The sequence below is a fragment of the Rhinolophus sinicus genome, linkage group LG13, assembly GCF_036562045.2.
Source record: "Rhinolophus sinicus isolate RSC01 linkage group LG13, ASM3656204v1, whole genome shotgun sequence".
NCBI lineage: Eukaryota > Metazoa > Chordata > Mammalia > Chiroptera > Rhinolophidae > Rhinolophus > Rhinolophus sinicus.
Genome location: NC_133762.1, coordinates 27,419,964 through 27,433,981, shown reverse-complemented (window position 1 = coordinate 27,433,981; position 14,018 = coordinate 27,419,964). Strand labels below are relative to the sequence as shown.

At 47.1% G+C, this 14,018-nt stretch overlaps 1 non-coding gene across 1 annotated transcript; it reads left to right on the top strand.

Annotated features, from left to right (window-relative positions):
* Positions 1-12,795: 12,795 nt before the first annotated feature.
* On the top strand, positions 12,796-12,859 carry LOC141568346 (U7 small nuclear RNA). Its single transcript, XR_012491496.1, has one exon. It is a non-coding gene; the product is annotated as a U7 small nuclear RNA (small nuclear RNA).
* Positions 12,860-14,018: the final 1,159 nt, after the last annotated feature.

Sequence of the window (14,018 nt, the reverse complement as noted above, 5' to 3'; positions counted from 1 at the left end):
AACACCTACCATACCCTCCCATTTGCTGGAAAATCACCCTGAAATAATTAAGAGATAAATGAATTCCCAGGAGGAAAGGATTTTCTAGGGTATTTGAGAAGAGGAGTTTAATCCAACCCAGAGAACCCTTTGAGAATATGGAGCCACCCGATGGACACACCAAAGAACTCTCTTTGCAAGGCGCCCAACAGGTAAACAGGGGCCTCCCTGGTACCTGTTCTTAATTGCTCCCTCCTGGACCCAAAGTCAGACGTGAACACTGGAGTCTGACTTGGGGAATTGTATTAGGTTGTTGCAAAAGTAATTGTGGTTTTTGCAATTATTTTTAACCTTTTAAACCACAATTACTTTTGCACCAACCTAATATTTCTCGCCTATGGTTTCTTTACTTGGTGGTGGGGATGGGATGGCCATAGGGATGGGGAAGGAAGTCTGGTGTTGGAGACCAAGTTGATCAGCATCCGTGCTCTTTCTAATTAACCGGAAGTGACTTGCAGCTGTTACCAGACTCACCTTTGGGGCACGTCCCCTATGGCCAGTGCCAACCTGGTCATCGATCTTGACCTGACCCCTGGATCTTTCTCCATGCACTTCCCCTAACAACATGCTCATCTGGAAAGATCCCTCAGCTTGAAGGTCATTTCCCTGCTTGCTTTATCTAGAGAAGATACCCAGCGGCATCAAGCAGTCACCCTCTGTGACAGTGCCCTGTCGTAGTGAGCTTGTGACTATCAACAGTCACACCGCATGCTGGTCTCTGTTGACTTGGGGGTCCCTTGGTGTCCCCCAACTAGACTGACAGCAGCCGGAAGACAGGATGCTGTCTGACTTCTTCATTCTGGATCCCCAGCGCCAGAAGGCAGCTAGGCCTACACAGAGTCAGAGCCTATTAAAAGAATGGACAATAACAAAAACAATAATAACACTCATATTAACTGCCTGCTAACTGGGTGCCAGGCCTGCCTCTTAACTTTCTCCAGATATTAAGTCACGGAATCATCACAGCATTGGGAGGTTGGGTACCTTGATTATGCCACTTTGTACTTGCTGTTCCCTCTGCCTGGAATGCTCCCCCCACCCCCAAATCACAGGACTCACACCCTTTCTTCATTCACGTCTCTGCTCAATTCAGAGAGGACTTCCCTGACCCCCTCCCTAAAGCGGCGCCCTCTAATTTCTCAGACCCGCTGTTGGGGTTAAACTGTGTCCCCCACAAGACTGAAGTCCTAACCCCCCAAGTAGCTCGGAATGTGGCCTTATTTGGAAATAGGGTCTTTGCAGAGGTAGTCAAGTTAAAATAGGGTCATGGGGTGGCCCCTAATCCAATAGGAAATTTGGACACAGAGACGGACATCTACAGCCCTAAGACATGTGAAAAGACACACAGGGAGGGCTTGTGAAGCCAGAGGATTAGAGTGAGGCATCTCCAAACTAAACGATGCCAGGGATGGCTGCAACCCAGCAGAAGCCAGAAGGAGTGAGGACAAATTCCCCCCGCCAGTTTCAGAGGAGCGTGTACCTACCTGCCCAAACCTTGATTTCAGACTTCTACCATGTTTCCCCGAAAATAAGCCCTAGCCGGACAATCAGCTCTAATGCGTACTTTGGAGTAAAAATTAATATAAGACCTGGTATTGTATTGTATTGTATTGTATTGTATTGTATTGTATTGTATTGTATTGTATTGTATTGTATTGTATTGTATTATACCCAGTCTTATAGCAAAATAAGACCGGGTCTTATATTAATTTTTGTTCCAAATGATGCATTAGAGTTGATTATCTGGCTAGGTCTTATTTTCAGGAAAACACGATAGCCTCCAGAACTGCGAGACACTAAATCTGCTGTTTTAAGCCACCCAGTCTGCGGTACTTGGTCACGGCAGTCCTAGGAAACCAACGTACCTGCTTTACTTTTATTTCTTGCTCTCATCACCACCCGTCACTGCATATATGTTATCATGTGTTTGTTCCCAGCGCCCACCCCAGAATGCAAGTCTCTCAAGACCAAGGCCTCGCCTCACACATCTGTCACAAGGCCTGGTGTTTGTTCCCTCAAGAACGACTTACTGAGGCACTTACTGAGTGCCTACTATGTGCCAGGTTGTGCTGTAAGTGCTGGGGTTACACAGCTGTGAATGCAAGGTGACCTTGAGCCAAGACTTGAAAATGATGAGGGGCAAGGCATCGGGAGAGCAGTACAGGTGGGGCAGTGGTTCCCAACCTGGGCGATTTTTGCCCCCAGGGGACATTTGGCAGTTTCTGGAGATGTGGAGGTGCTACTGGCAGCTAGTGGGTGGAGGTCAGGAATGCTGCACAGGACGAACCCTACAACAGAATTATCCAATACCAAATGTCCATAGCACGAGGCTGAGAGGCCTGAAGGTAGAAGGAAGGGGAGCCCCGCCCTGAGAGGAACAGCAAGAGCTCACCGTGCTGGCAGGTTTGGAGCCAGAGAGGAAATAGTGGTGGGTGAGTTCAAAGGGCACCAAGGAAGGAGGAACAGGAAGGCCTGTTAAAGAGCTCGGTTTTTCCTCTAAATGAGACAGGAAATCACTGTTCAGGAGGGAAGAGATACAGATTGACATGTTCTCAAAGGTGAACTCTGGCTGTGGGGTTGAAAATAGACTGCAGGGGGCAGGGCAGAAGGAGGGAGACCGGTGGGAAGGCTGTTGGAATATTCCAGGCCTGAGGTAAAGCTGGCTCAAACCAGGGTAGAGAGACTGTGGATATGGAGAGAAGGGACAAGTTTCAGATCTCCTTGGAAAGTCCAGTTGACAGGGTTTGTGTGGGGTGAGAGAGGCATGGATGACGTCAACATTTTTTGGCCTAAGTGCTGGGAGGACAGAGTGTGGTGCTAGCTGAGGTGGGGACAGCAGTGGGAAGAACAGGAGGGTAGGATGTGTGAGGGGATGAGGAACCACTGGTCATCCAAGTAGTTGGATGCCAAGGGTGCAATTGGGTGAAGGGAGGGAGTCTGGGCTGGACTTAAACGTGAGAGGCGTTGGCATCTGGATGGTATGACACAGCCTGAGATCACCTAGAACCGGGAGTTCTAGGAACAAGAGACAGGTCCGAGGGCCAATCCCTGGGGCTCGCCATAGTGAGAACATTTGGCTGTGAGAGTGAACCAACAAAGATGCCAAGACGTTGTGAGGCGGGAGGAGAACCAGGACAGGGGTGTCCTAGAACCTGAGGGAAGCAAGTGAAGGAGGAAGGAGCATTCACCTCATCCTGTGCTCCTGACCGACCAGTCCAGTCAGATGAGGTCTGAGGACCGACCACTGGACGTAACCATACGGGAATCACAGGTAACTGGCACGCAGAAGCACTTGATAAATCTCTGTTGATGGAATGTCTCAGATGACCTCAAAAGATTGCCACTTCAAACCATGTGAAAGGAGCAGAGAAGGAGATATGAGTTCAAGCCTGGCTCGGGTGTTTTCTGATTGTGTGACCTTCATAAGGTCCTGCCCACCCCAGTGACTCCCCAGTGTTCTCAGGGTAGATGAGCTCACCAAAGAGTCTCTGAGCCTGGTTTATTGGAAAGTGCCTCACAGGGGCCAGGGATTGCTGCCGACTGAGCATTATGTAAAGACACCTCCACTGAAATCAACTCTCAAGGTCGCTCAGCTTTTGCTGACATCACTCAGCAGAGAACAGATTGAGAATTCTCAGCCTTTCAAGAACGGTGCATCCTGTTAGTATGTGGTCCAAACCTGACCGCTTTCTGACAAAGATATAATGCATAGATTATATTAATTTAAAAATTATTTTCAATAGGAAATGCATGCACATGGGAAAGAATTCAAATATAGAAATGTGTCCAGAGAAAGACTATTTCCTTCCCATCCCTGACCCTTTGATGACCCCAGAGGCAATTCCTACCATAACGCCAGTTAGGAGAAAGCGCCTGTGCAGACAGAGCACGATTCCTTCCCCGCTCCTTGTATTGACACAAGTAGCAGCATGCCACCTCCACTGCTCTGCTCTGCTCCTGGCTATTTGCACTCACTCATCTGTGTGGGAGCATTGCTCCCTATCAGTCCCCATAGACCTGTTTTATTCTTTTTAAATGGTTATGGAGTAGTAGCCACTATATCATAATTTATTTAACCATCTCCTATTGATGGACATTTGGGTTGCTTCTAGTTTTTGGCTATTCCAGACGATGCAATAATAAATATCCTTATTCATCTGTCTCGGAGAAGGGTTAGCCGTAGGAAAAATTCCTAGAAGTGGAATTGCTGGGTCAATGGGTTTTGGTACATGTAAGCTTTGGTACTAATATATGCAAGAGTCTGTGTGTGTTTAAAATTTCATGTTATTGCCACATTGTCGGTGTGCATGCCACAGTGCCGGATGCGAGAAGGGACATGAAGACAAATTTTTAGGAGCTTCATTTTGTGTGTATTGGGATGAGGGGGATTTTGGGTGACATAATCCCTGAGACCTGAGATCGCTGGATACTTCCAGAAGAAGGCTCCAGCCTGAAGCTGGACAGTCTAAGAAACAGATTGCTCATCATTTTGACAGAGCTGGGGCTGGCCTGCTGGGAAGGCAGCAGGAGGAACTAAATTTAACCATTCTTTAGCAGAATAGATATTTAGCAAACTGTACTGTATTCGCCCAGTGTTCGGCCCTTAGGTCATGCAAAGAGATATTCCTCAAAAAACCTGGGTCCAGTGGGAGACATGGAGTCAGATATCAATATGAGAATTACTTTACGAAGCCAGAGAACAATAAGAATACCAGTACGCTGGGTGGCAGATATGGAATACTGTGTTTTGACAAGCTATTGGGTGAGGTAGGATGGCCTAGCTTACAGTGATAGGCAACATTTGTTCTACTCTCCAGTAGCATCAAGCGCTGGGCAAAGTGGTGTCATCTCACGTACATGTTAGAACAATCCCCTAAGATTGGAGCGGTTGTTGTCTCCACCTAGAGACGGGGAAACAGGCTCCGAGAGGCTCATCCAGTGTCACTCAGCAAGTAAACAGCGGCATCAGGATGGGAAAGCGGTTCTTTCTGATTCCAAAGCCCACTTGAAATGGCACCACTCTGCGTCCAAGGACAGCTTCCTGGAAGGGGTCACGCTTGACCTGGTCACACTCAGAAATTCAGAAAGTACCAGGAAGCCACTGCCCAGGAGGGGCTACTCATGCGGTCAGATGGACTCCAAAGGGGAGGAAACAGTTCCCAGTTTCCTCCCAGTGCCTGAGAAGCTGCCACAAAGATGAACTTCAAGGACGTGACGTAAGAGAAATAAGCCAGACACGGATCACACATGCAAAGACAAATGGTGTCCGATCCCACTCACGGGAGGTACCTAGACCGGCAAATTCGCAGACTGACAGTTGAACGGTGCTACCAAGGCCTGGAGGAAGGGCCGGGGGAGTTACTGTCTAGTGGGTGTAGCATTTCCCTTTGAGAAGATGAAGTTCCAGAGAGACCTAACGGCTGCACAGCAGTGTGAAGGTACTGAAGCCACTGAACCATCCACTTCAAGTGGTTGCAATGGTGACCTTTCATGTTATGTATATTTTACCCCACTCTAAAATACATGCTTGAGAGTCATCTTTGTTTTCTCTTTTGAGTTTGTGGATATGTGCAGACACATATATACACCCCCAACCATAGAGCCGAAGGCTTTTGCCGCAAAATAAATCTGAGTCCAGCTTCTTCTCAGCACCCTCCCCGTCTCACCACAGCCTGAGCCCACCCCGCGCCATCTCCTGCCTGCCTGGCTCTGTCCTCTGCTTTGACCGCTGGCCTTCTTGCACACCTTCTTGCATCCCTGGCTTAGCACACATCCCACACATGGCACATACGCAGCTAGGTGTGGCCATGTGACCAGGGTGCAGCCAACTCAGTCAACGGGCTCAGAAAGAAAGTGATTTGACATGACCAAGAAGTGGCAGAGCTGGATTTGAATCCAGGGCCGTCTGATTCTGTGTAGAACCGCTTCTCCCCTGAGCAAGGTAGGAGAGAACCTTCCTGACAGCATGCTAGGCCTCAAGGCGCTCTCCTACTCGAGTGTATCCAGGCTGCAGTGAGGACTGGAAGGGATGGCACCAGCCTCACAGACAAGTGAGACACCCTGGGGATGGCAGAGCAAGAAGACAGAAGGCACCAAGCTGCCTGTCATTCTGGACTGAAACCAACATCCCTTTCTGCTTCTGTGCTGTACAAGGCTGGGAGCCAGCTACCTGCTCCAGGAAACAATTGCTCCTCGTATATATGACTGCGAACCAATTAAAATAGCTTACTTTTCAAGGTTAACAAGTTGCTTGTCCAGACTCACTTCAAGACCCTTCCTTTGTTGTGCCCACCAGTCCAAAGCTACAGGTCAAAGTCTAGCCAGTCTAACCAGTTCCCAGTGTTGCAACACCTGTCTTGAAATCACCCAGTTAAAGACCCTAAAACTCTGCAAAGTATCCTCCCCCATCTTCCCTCTTCTGAGACACTACTGACTCTCACAACATGCTTTTGCTTGGACAACAGGTTTTTTTCTGGTGATTGTTGTTTTGAAGAGTCAAAAGCTGATACTGGAGTCTCTTTTTGACAGCAATCTGGCTTTTATGCTAACGAATCCACTGCCTGATATTGAAAGAAACTTATGTGGGCAAGTTGATGCTGATGTCAACCTACTGAGCAGAAATCATAAATGCAAGATTGCCCTGGAAAATAGTGGTTTCTTTGTGTTCCAGATGAAGCCGTGAAGAGGTCAACTGTATGCAAAACGTGCATCTCTAATTGCTAGACTCACACTTACCATAAGGAGTGAACTAGGGTGATACCAAGTCCTTCTGGTTTACCCAGGATTGTCCTAGTTTTAAAACGGGAAATCCTGCATCTCAAGAACCCCTCAGGAAAATTGGGACAGTTGGTCCCCCTCAACAAAGGCACACTGGGACCAAAGCTGATCTGGGGACCAGTGGGAACGAGTGTCCATCCCTCCCTCAAGCTCAAGTGGCTTGGTGGACAGACCCGGCGACACAATTTTAATTAGTGAAGAACACACTGAATACCCCCAGAAAGATGCACAAGAAATGGGCACCTGAGGTTGCTGCTGGGGATGAGAGCCTGTGTCATGGCTGCAGGGCAAGAAGGAGACCACTGCTTGCTCTTTGGAACTCTTGCATTTTGTACAATGCAAACGTATTACCTATTTAGGAAAACATACCTATTTAGGAATAAAATGTTGACGCAACTTAGGTTTATCTCCAAAGTGTGCAGATACATGTGTTTGGGTAAATTGCAGGGCCTTGGAATGAGGGGCCACTACTTTGTGTCTCAACCAGCCTGTGAATTCTCTGAGCTCACCTGTTTTTCAGAGCTGAGCCTCTAAATTTCTGGAGTGTAGACATCGCCCACAGGGTTCCTTTGTTTGCTCCATAGTCCTTTTGGAGCTCCTGGCTAGGTACTTAGTAAACTGTTCCTCTATTTGCTCACTGATTCTGGGGCAGTAGGGTGTGGACTTTGAAAAGTTTGCCCGGGGGGCCCAGAATTTAAAATTCTTCCGGTGGCTACACTGCAAGCCCACTGTAAATTGCTTAGTTATTCTCTCACCTCCCTGGCATGCATTTGTATTTTTATACATTAATGTGTTTTCGCTTAAGGGGAAGAAAATCTCTGTTGCTGTAACAAAATGTAGGCTTTTCAACAAGCCTGCCTGCTTCCTGCCCCTCCTTCTTTCTGAGTGGGATCTACCCCAGCAACTTAGAAGGCAGCCTCGGGAACAGGGCTGGGACTAGGGGAAAGCCAGAGAGGCCCAGGGCCCCACATTTAAGGAGGCGCTTGCCTTCAGGCACCCACTCTGCACTCACAGGACCCCAAGAGTGGCTGCCTCCTTAAATGCTGCCTTCTGAGTGTCTCCTTTCCCCACCTCATCCCAGCCCAGCTTTCCAGTCTAGGGCTGAAGAGTCCTGGCTCTGCGCCTGACCAGGAGATGGGCAGACCCAATGACATGTAATGTCTCAGACATTTAATGTCTTCAGCTGTGAAGCGGGCATCTTGGTGAGCGTTAGGTGAGCTGATGCTCCTAAAAGAATTTGCACTTCTGCTTTTCACACCGGCTTAACTGTTTGCTGCCCCTTATTACCATTTCTTCCCAGGGCCAAGCACCCCCCACCACACACACACCCCAGGTGTTTTCTGTAGCTTTTCTGGTTTCATCCTCAGGTGCTTTCTGTAGCTTTTCTAGTTTCATCCTCGCAGACAGAAGAGAAACCTGTGTAGCAATTCTGATTCTACCGATAAGGAAACCTGGCTCAGAACCCAGAGATCTCCCTCAGCATTTCCCTCGCTACCCAAACGCTGGGGGCTTCATTAGAAACAGCAAGACCGTGCTTCCAGTCTGGTGGTTTTTGGTCCTCACGGGGCAATGGTATCACCTGAAGAGTTTTTAAAAGCACAGATGTTTCCAGAAATTCTGGATGAATTTGCTCTGGGGAGAGGACCAAGTATTGACACAGTTTTGAAAGCGCCCCAGCTGAGTCTAATGTGCAGCCAGGGCTGAGAACCACTGTTTTGGAGCACTGAAAGTTTTAAAGTAGCTCTAAGGAGAACTCAAAGGGGGAGTTTCTGAATTTCAGCCACTAATGAGACGCGTGCATGCACCAGCTCCAGGTTGCAGCTTTGTAGTCGGAAAGACTTTTTTTTTCTTTTCATTTCCAACTTCACAGTTCAAACAGCTATGATTTAGGGGGAAATCTCCGCCTCTCTAAGCCGACTTGAGCACATGTCAGAATCACCTAGAGGGTTTGTTAAACACTGATTGAGGGATCCACCCTGAGCTTAATCAAAAGGTTGGGTGGGCTGAGAATCTGCGTTTCTAGCTAGTTCCCAGACGCTGCTGCTGGTTTGGGGAACACACTTTGAGAACCACAGCTCTGAGCGGATTACTATGACAATTAACAACCCCTGATCAGTTTCACCATTTCAGATCAATCCGTGGTGCCTGTAAGGTGCATCTCATTGCAGCCTCACAGCAACAGGGGCCCATTATTGTCATTATTTTATGGATGAGATACTGAGGCTCCCAAACATTAAGTGACTTGCCTGGCGTCACACAGCCAGGAAGTTGTCCAAGTCTGGGTCTGAACGCTGGTCTACCTAAAGGCAGGAGGGAACTTATGCAATCAACTGCTTTTTAGGCATCAAAACAAGCGCTCCCATCACCTGTCAAATGCACGCCGCACACGTAAGGCTATTATAGACCCAAAAAAAGCCCTTTCACCGCCCACTCGAACGTGAACCTCTTGCAGAAACCTTCGTTAAACTCCGTGGAGGAATGGCGCCCCCTGGTGGCTATTTGGAGATCCTAGTTCTGCTCCCCTGGCTGGGCGCTCTGCTTTTGAGTCATCTGCATTCTTCGGTCCCATTACTAACATGGAAAATATTATTCAGTCCATTCCATCCTCAGAAAGAACTCAGGGTGTTGAAAGGGGGTGGGGACTTCAGAGCTGAGGAATGTAAAGGAAGGGCGGTGGACCGGGCCCTGGGGAGCTCAGGAGGCTGGAATAAAAGGGTCAAGATGGTGAATGCAAGCTGAGAACAATCCGGACTTTGACTTTTTGACCTTCCCAAAGACTCCTGCTGAGGAATTTCCAGGACTAAACTTCAGAGGCTTGTTATAAAAGTGCCCAGTGTTCCCTGAATGCCAGTGTCTGCTTCGTATCTGATTCATTTTTACATTCAACAGATTTTTTTTTTTTTATATGCCTACTATGTGCCAGCCCTATTCTAGGTGCTTGGGGATACAGAAATAAACAAAACAAATTGAATCCCTGCCTTGATGAATGAATGAATGAGAATGAATGAATGAAACACAAGGAGAAAAGGAAGGAAGGAGGTCTCCAGACCCCACTGATGACATTTAAACAAAAGCTTGAGGGAAGAGAGGGAAAGAGAGAAGCAGTTATCTGGAGGAAGAATGTTTCAGGAACAGAGACTGGTAAGAGGAAAGGCCCTGGGGCAGGGAGGGGCATCCATGTCTGACACATTTGGGGGCTTGGACTAGGTTCTTCATAATAGAGTAAGATATGTATTTTTTTATTATCCAGGATCCGCTTGCCTGTTATTAATGGAACAGTTTTCACTACATTGATTCACTTTCGAAAACGTTAGTACTTAATTTCAGCCTAATCAGGGTCGGTTGAGGAGAGAACAGGAGATGAGAAAGGCGAGATATCAGCTATAAACCTGCCTTTGAGAAATTTTACTGAAAAAGGGAGCAGGGAAATGGGGCAGTCCCTGGGAATGACATCCAAGGAGGGGTCAGGTGGATAGGAAATAGTAAGACTCAGGTGCATACTAACATTTGATAGCCCCAGGATTTGGGTCCTGGGTACTGGCCTCTTTCTGGATGATCTTGTTCAGTGCCAAGATTTTAAGTGGTATCTCAATGTGGATGACGTCCCCATTTATGTCTCCTGTACCCTAAGCATATCCAAATCTATAGACTGGTATCTTCAGCCATTATCAATTTTCCAAAACAGAATTCCTGACCAGCAAAATCCAGAATAAAACCCAAACTCTCCCATGGCCTCCAAGATCTTCCATGATCTTAACCTGGCCTCTGGTTTCATCTCATACAAGTATATTCTCTGCCTCCTTCATTATATTCCAACCAGTCCAGCTTCGCCTTGTGTTTCTCAAACAAAGGTTCTGTTCCAAGGGAATTTTGCTTGAGATACTCTCCTCCAATATCTGAAAGGGCCAGCTCCTTCTTACTCTTCATTCTCAGCTTAAATGTCACCTCTGTGAGAAGTCTAACCTGGTTATCATCACCTGGCCACCCAGGTGGATGCTTTTGTTGCCAACATGGTGCCCATGGCTACTGTGCCCCACAAGCCACAATCAATCTTCACTACTGTCGTGCTCCATTCATTCCTGTCACCCGGATCCAGGACTAGCCCCAGATCCTGGCCTTCCAGAAGCCTGGTTCTTTAGCTTTTCCTTTGAGTCAATAAGTTACCCCCTAGGCTACCCATAAATTCTTTTTTTGGGCCTAATTTAGGCAGAGGTGGTTTCCATCACTTGCAACTAAAGAACCCTTAACAATGACCACCTCTATTATGAGGGTAGCAAGAGCATTTGCTGAGCTGTACTTGAAAAATGCTTGTGGCCAAAAATATAAGAATAATCACAATAACTGAGGAGTGAATAATAAGGATAGTAGTAAATTAATAACACTTATTGAGCACTGTATTTGTTATTAGTTAGTTTGTAGGTTCTACATAGCTGCACAAAGACCAAAAGAGAACAGATTAAACATGAGGGATTTTTATTTCTCTAATAGTCCAGATATAAGGAGTCAAGGGCTGTTTGGGTGGTTCTGTGTTTTCTGGCTGGGTCCTGGGCTCCTCCTATCTTGACACTCAGTATCCTCAGCATGTAGCTTCCACCTTACGGACCAACATGGCTGCTTCAGCTCCCAAGTAGGAAGAGGGAGGGAGGGTGCTCTCCTTTCAAGGCCTTGAACCGGGAGTTGCTCCCATCCCATTGGCCAGAAGCTTGTCATGTGGCCACACCTAGCTGCAAGGAAAGCTGGGACATGTAACCTTTAAATGGGCAGCTGTGTTGATCTTTCTAGTCCCATCTGCAAGGATAACTCTATTCTGGTTACTAACAGGGTAGGCATACATTCTACATTTACACAAATAGTCTTGTGTTACAGAGTTCATTCGATTTCTTTTTTCACTCTGTGTTTAAGATCCACTCATGTGTCTGTGAATATCTAGTCCATTTCTTTTAACTGCTTCCCCATACTCTGTGCATCCACCACATTTTACCAATACACTCTCTTAGCAATGGGCTCCCATCTCTGCCTCCACACCTGTCATAGCAGTGGGCGTCTTTGTGCACATCGCTGCAAGCTGAATGAGTGTTCTGTGGGGTCTATACCCAGGAGAGGAGATGCTGGGTCACAGGGTATGTGGGTGGGGAGTACGGCCAGGTTGCTTTCCCGCAAAGCTGCTCCCTGTCTTTGTTCCCACAGGTAGCCAGGAGGTTTCTACAGTCTCAAGAAAGTTATTTTATTCATCTTTGTTACACCTGTAGGTGGACATCTATTTCCACGGCCATACCCATTCTTTCTTTTTCTAATCACTGCACCCTGGTGTCATTTTGTGGGAATTACCTGACCCTGATTCTCAATCCATGTGATTCAGATGGAACTGACCATGCTCTCTCACATCCTGGTTTGACCATGTGACTGAGCACTGGCCAATCAACATCTTGCATCTCCCCATCAATCAAGTGAAGGCACCTGACTCAACCTGGGCCAAATTAGAGCTAAGCCAGGACCTTTACTGGAACTGTTAGGGGAAAGGCTCCCTCTTTCCTTGGGGGTGGAGCTGTCAGAGGCCATCACTGCTACTGTCTCAGGGGAGAAGCTGCTTGAGGGTGAAGGCTTCACAGAAGAAAGCACAGCTGAGAAATGAAGACTAAGTCTTGATGTGCCCCTGGAACCAACCATGCCTGAAGCTGATTTGCACTGAAGCTTACAGTTACATAAGCCAATAAATTCCTTTTCTGTTGAAGCCCATTTGAGTTGGGTTTAGGTTACTCACAGCCAAAAGAATTCAAACTCCCAGCCCTTGCTCCACCCATTCTGCTGCCAAGCATACCGTGGGTCACAGGACAAATATTTGTTGAATGAATGAATGAGTCCATGTGTGGGAATAAATGAGACATGGGAAATATGTGATGTATAAACACCCCGGTGAGCTCTCCAAGAGTTTAGATGAAGTGATACTTCTGGGAAGGCCCAAAGTAAGAAAATGGCTTTAAGTGCTTACAGCTCTTTTTGAATTTGTCTAGTAGGTCTTCCGGCATCCACTGGAAGGACCTCCCCTTAAAAAAAAAAAAAGAAAATGGCTTTAAAAAATTCCTTTTGCTACATTCAAATTCTAAAGTTAAACTAGACATATGTAAGCTCACTCACTGCGGCTCAGGTTTGTTTCTTTTGCTCTTAGACAATTGGGTAATCCTCATTAAAAGAGAAGGTAACTTAAAACCCAGCCACATTTGCCCCAGAGGGTTAGAGATAGATAAGAAGGCACAAGACTTTCTCTTCTGCAGCTTTCCAGGGACATTTTCCTTTGTGCTTATTTTTATGAAAGGTGCGTTGATGTAGGTACTGAGAAATCCTGAGTGAGCACATCAGTGCCACCCATCTGACAATGATTTGAACTAAAAATAAAATTTGATTTTTTTTTTTTGGTCTTTGAATTTTTTTTATTCAAAAACACATATTAAAAGTAATACATGGGGGCCAACACAGTGGCTCAAGCGGTTGGAGCTCCGTGCTCCTAATGCTGAAGGCTGCCAGTTCGATTCCTACATGGGTCAGTGGGCTCTCAACCACAAGGTTGCCGGTTCGACTCCTCGACTCCCGCAAGGGATGGTGGGCTGTGCCCCCTGCAACTAACAACAGCAACTAGACCTGGAGCTGAGCTGCGCCCTCCACAACTAAGATTGAAAGGATAACAACTTGACTTGGGGGGAAAAAAAAAGTAATGCACGTATTTGATTTTAAAATTACCAAAGGTCAAGCAGAACAGGAGGGCACAGGTGACAGGCCAGTGTTCTTTCCACCTCTGACCCGCACCCCCGTTGCCTTCTCCTGAGGTAGCCACATCACCAGTTTCTCCTGTCACTTCCCAGGGAGTCTGTATGTACAAGCTCGGTCAGTCAACTTTTCTCGATGGCAAGCAAGAGACCTACCCTGGCTAACCTACACTGTAAGGGGATTTATTGGAAGGTTATAAGAGGTTACAGAATCCCAGGAAGGATAAACCCAGTAGGAAATGACAGAAGCTAAGCATGGAAAATTCTGTCCAGGTGAATATTGCTGCCACCGCTGGACACATCTGTAGCCGGACACTGCTACTGTCTGAGCACACAGCTGCTGATTCCGGACCACTACGTGCAGGGTAAACCTACCCTTACCTCAACATCACTGGCTCAAGAACTGAAACTCCTGGGCAGGACCATCTGATTGCCTAGGTC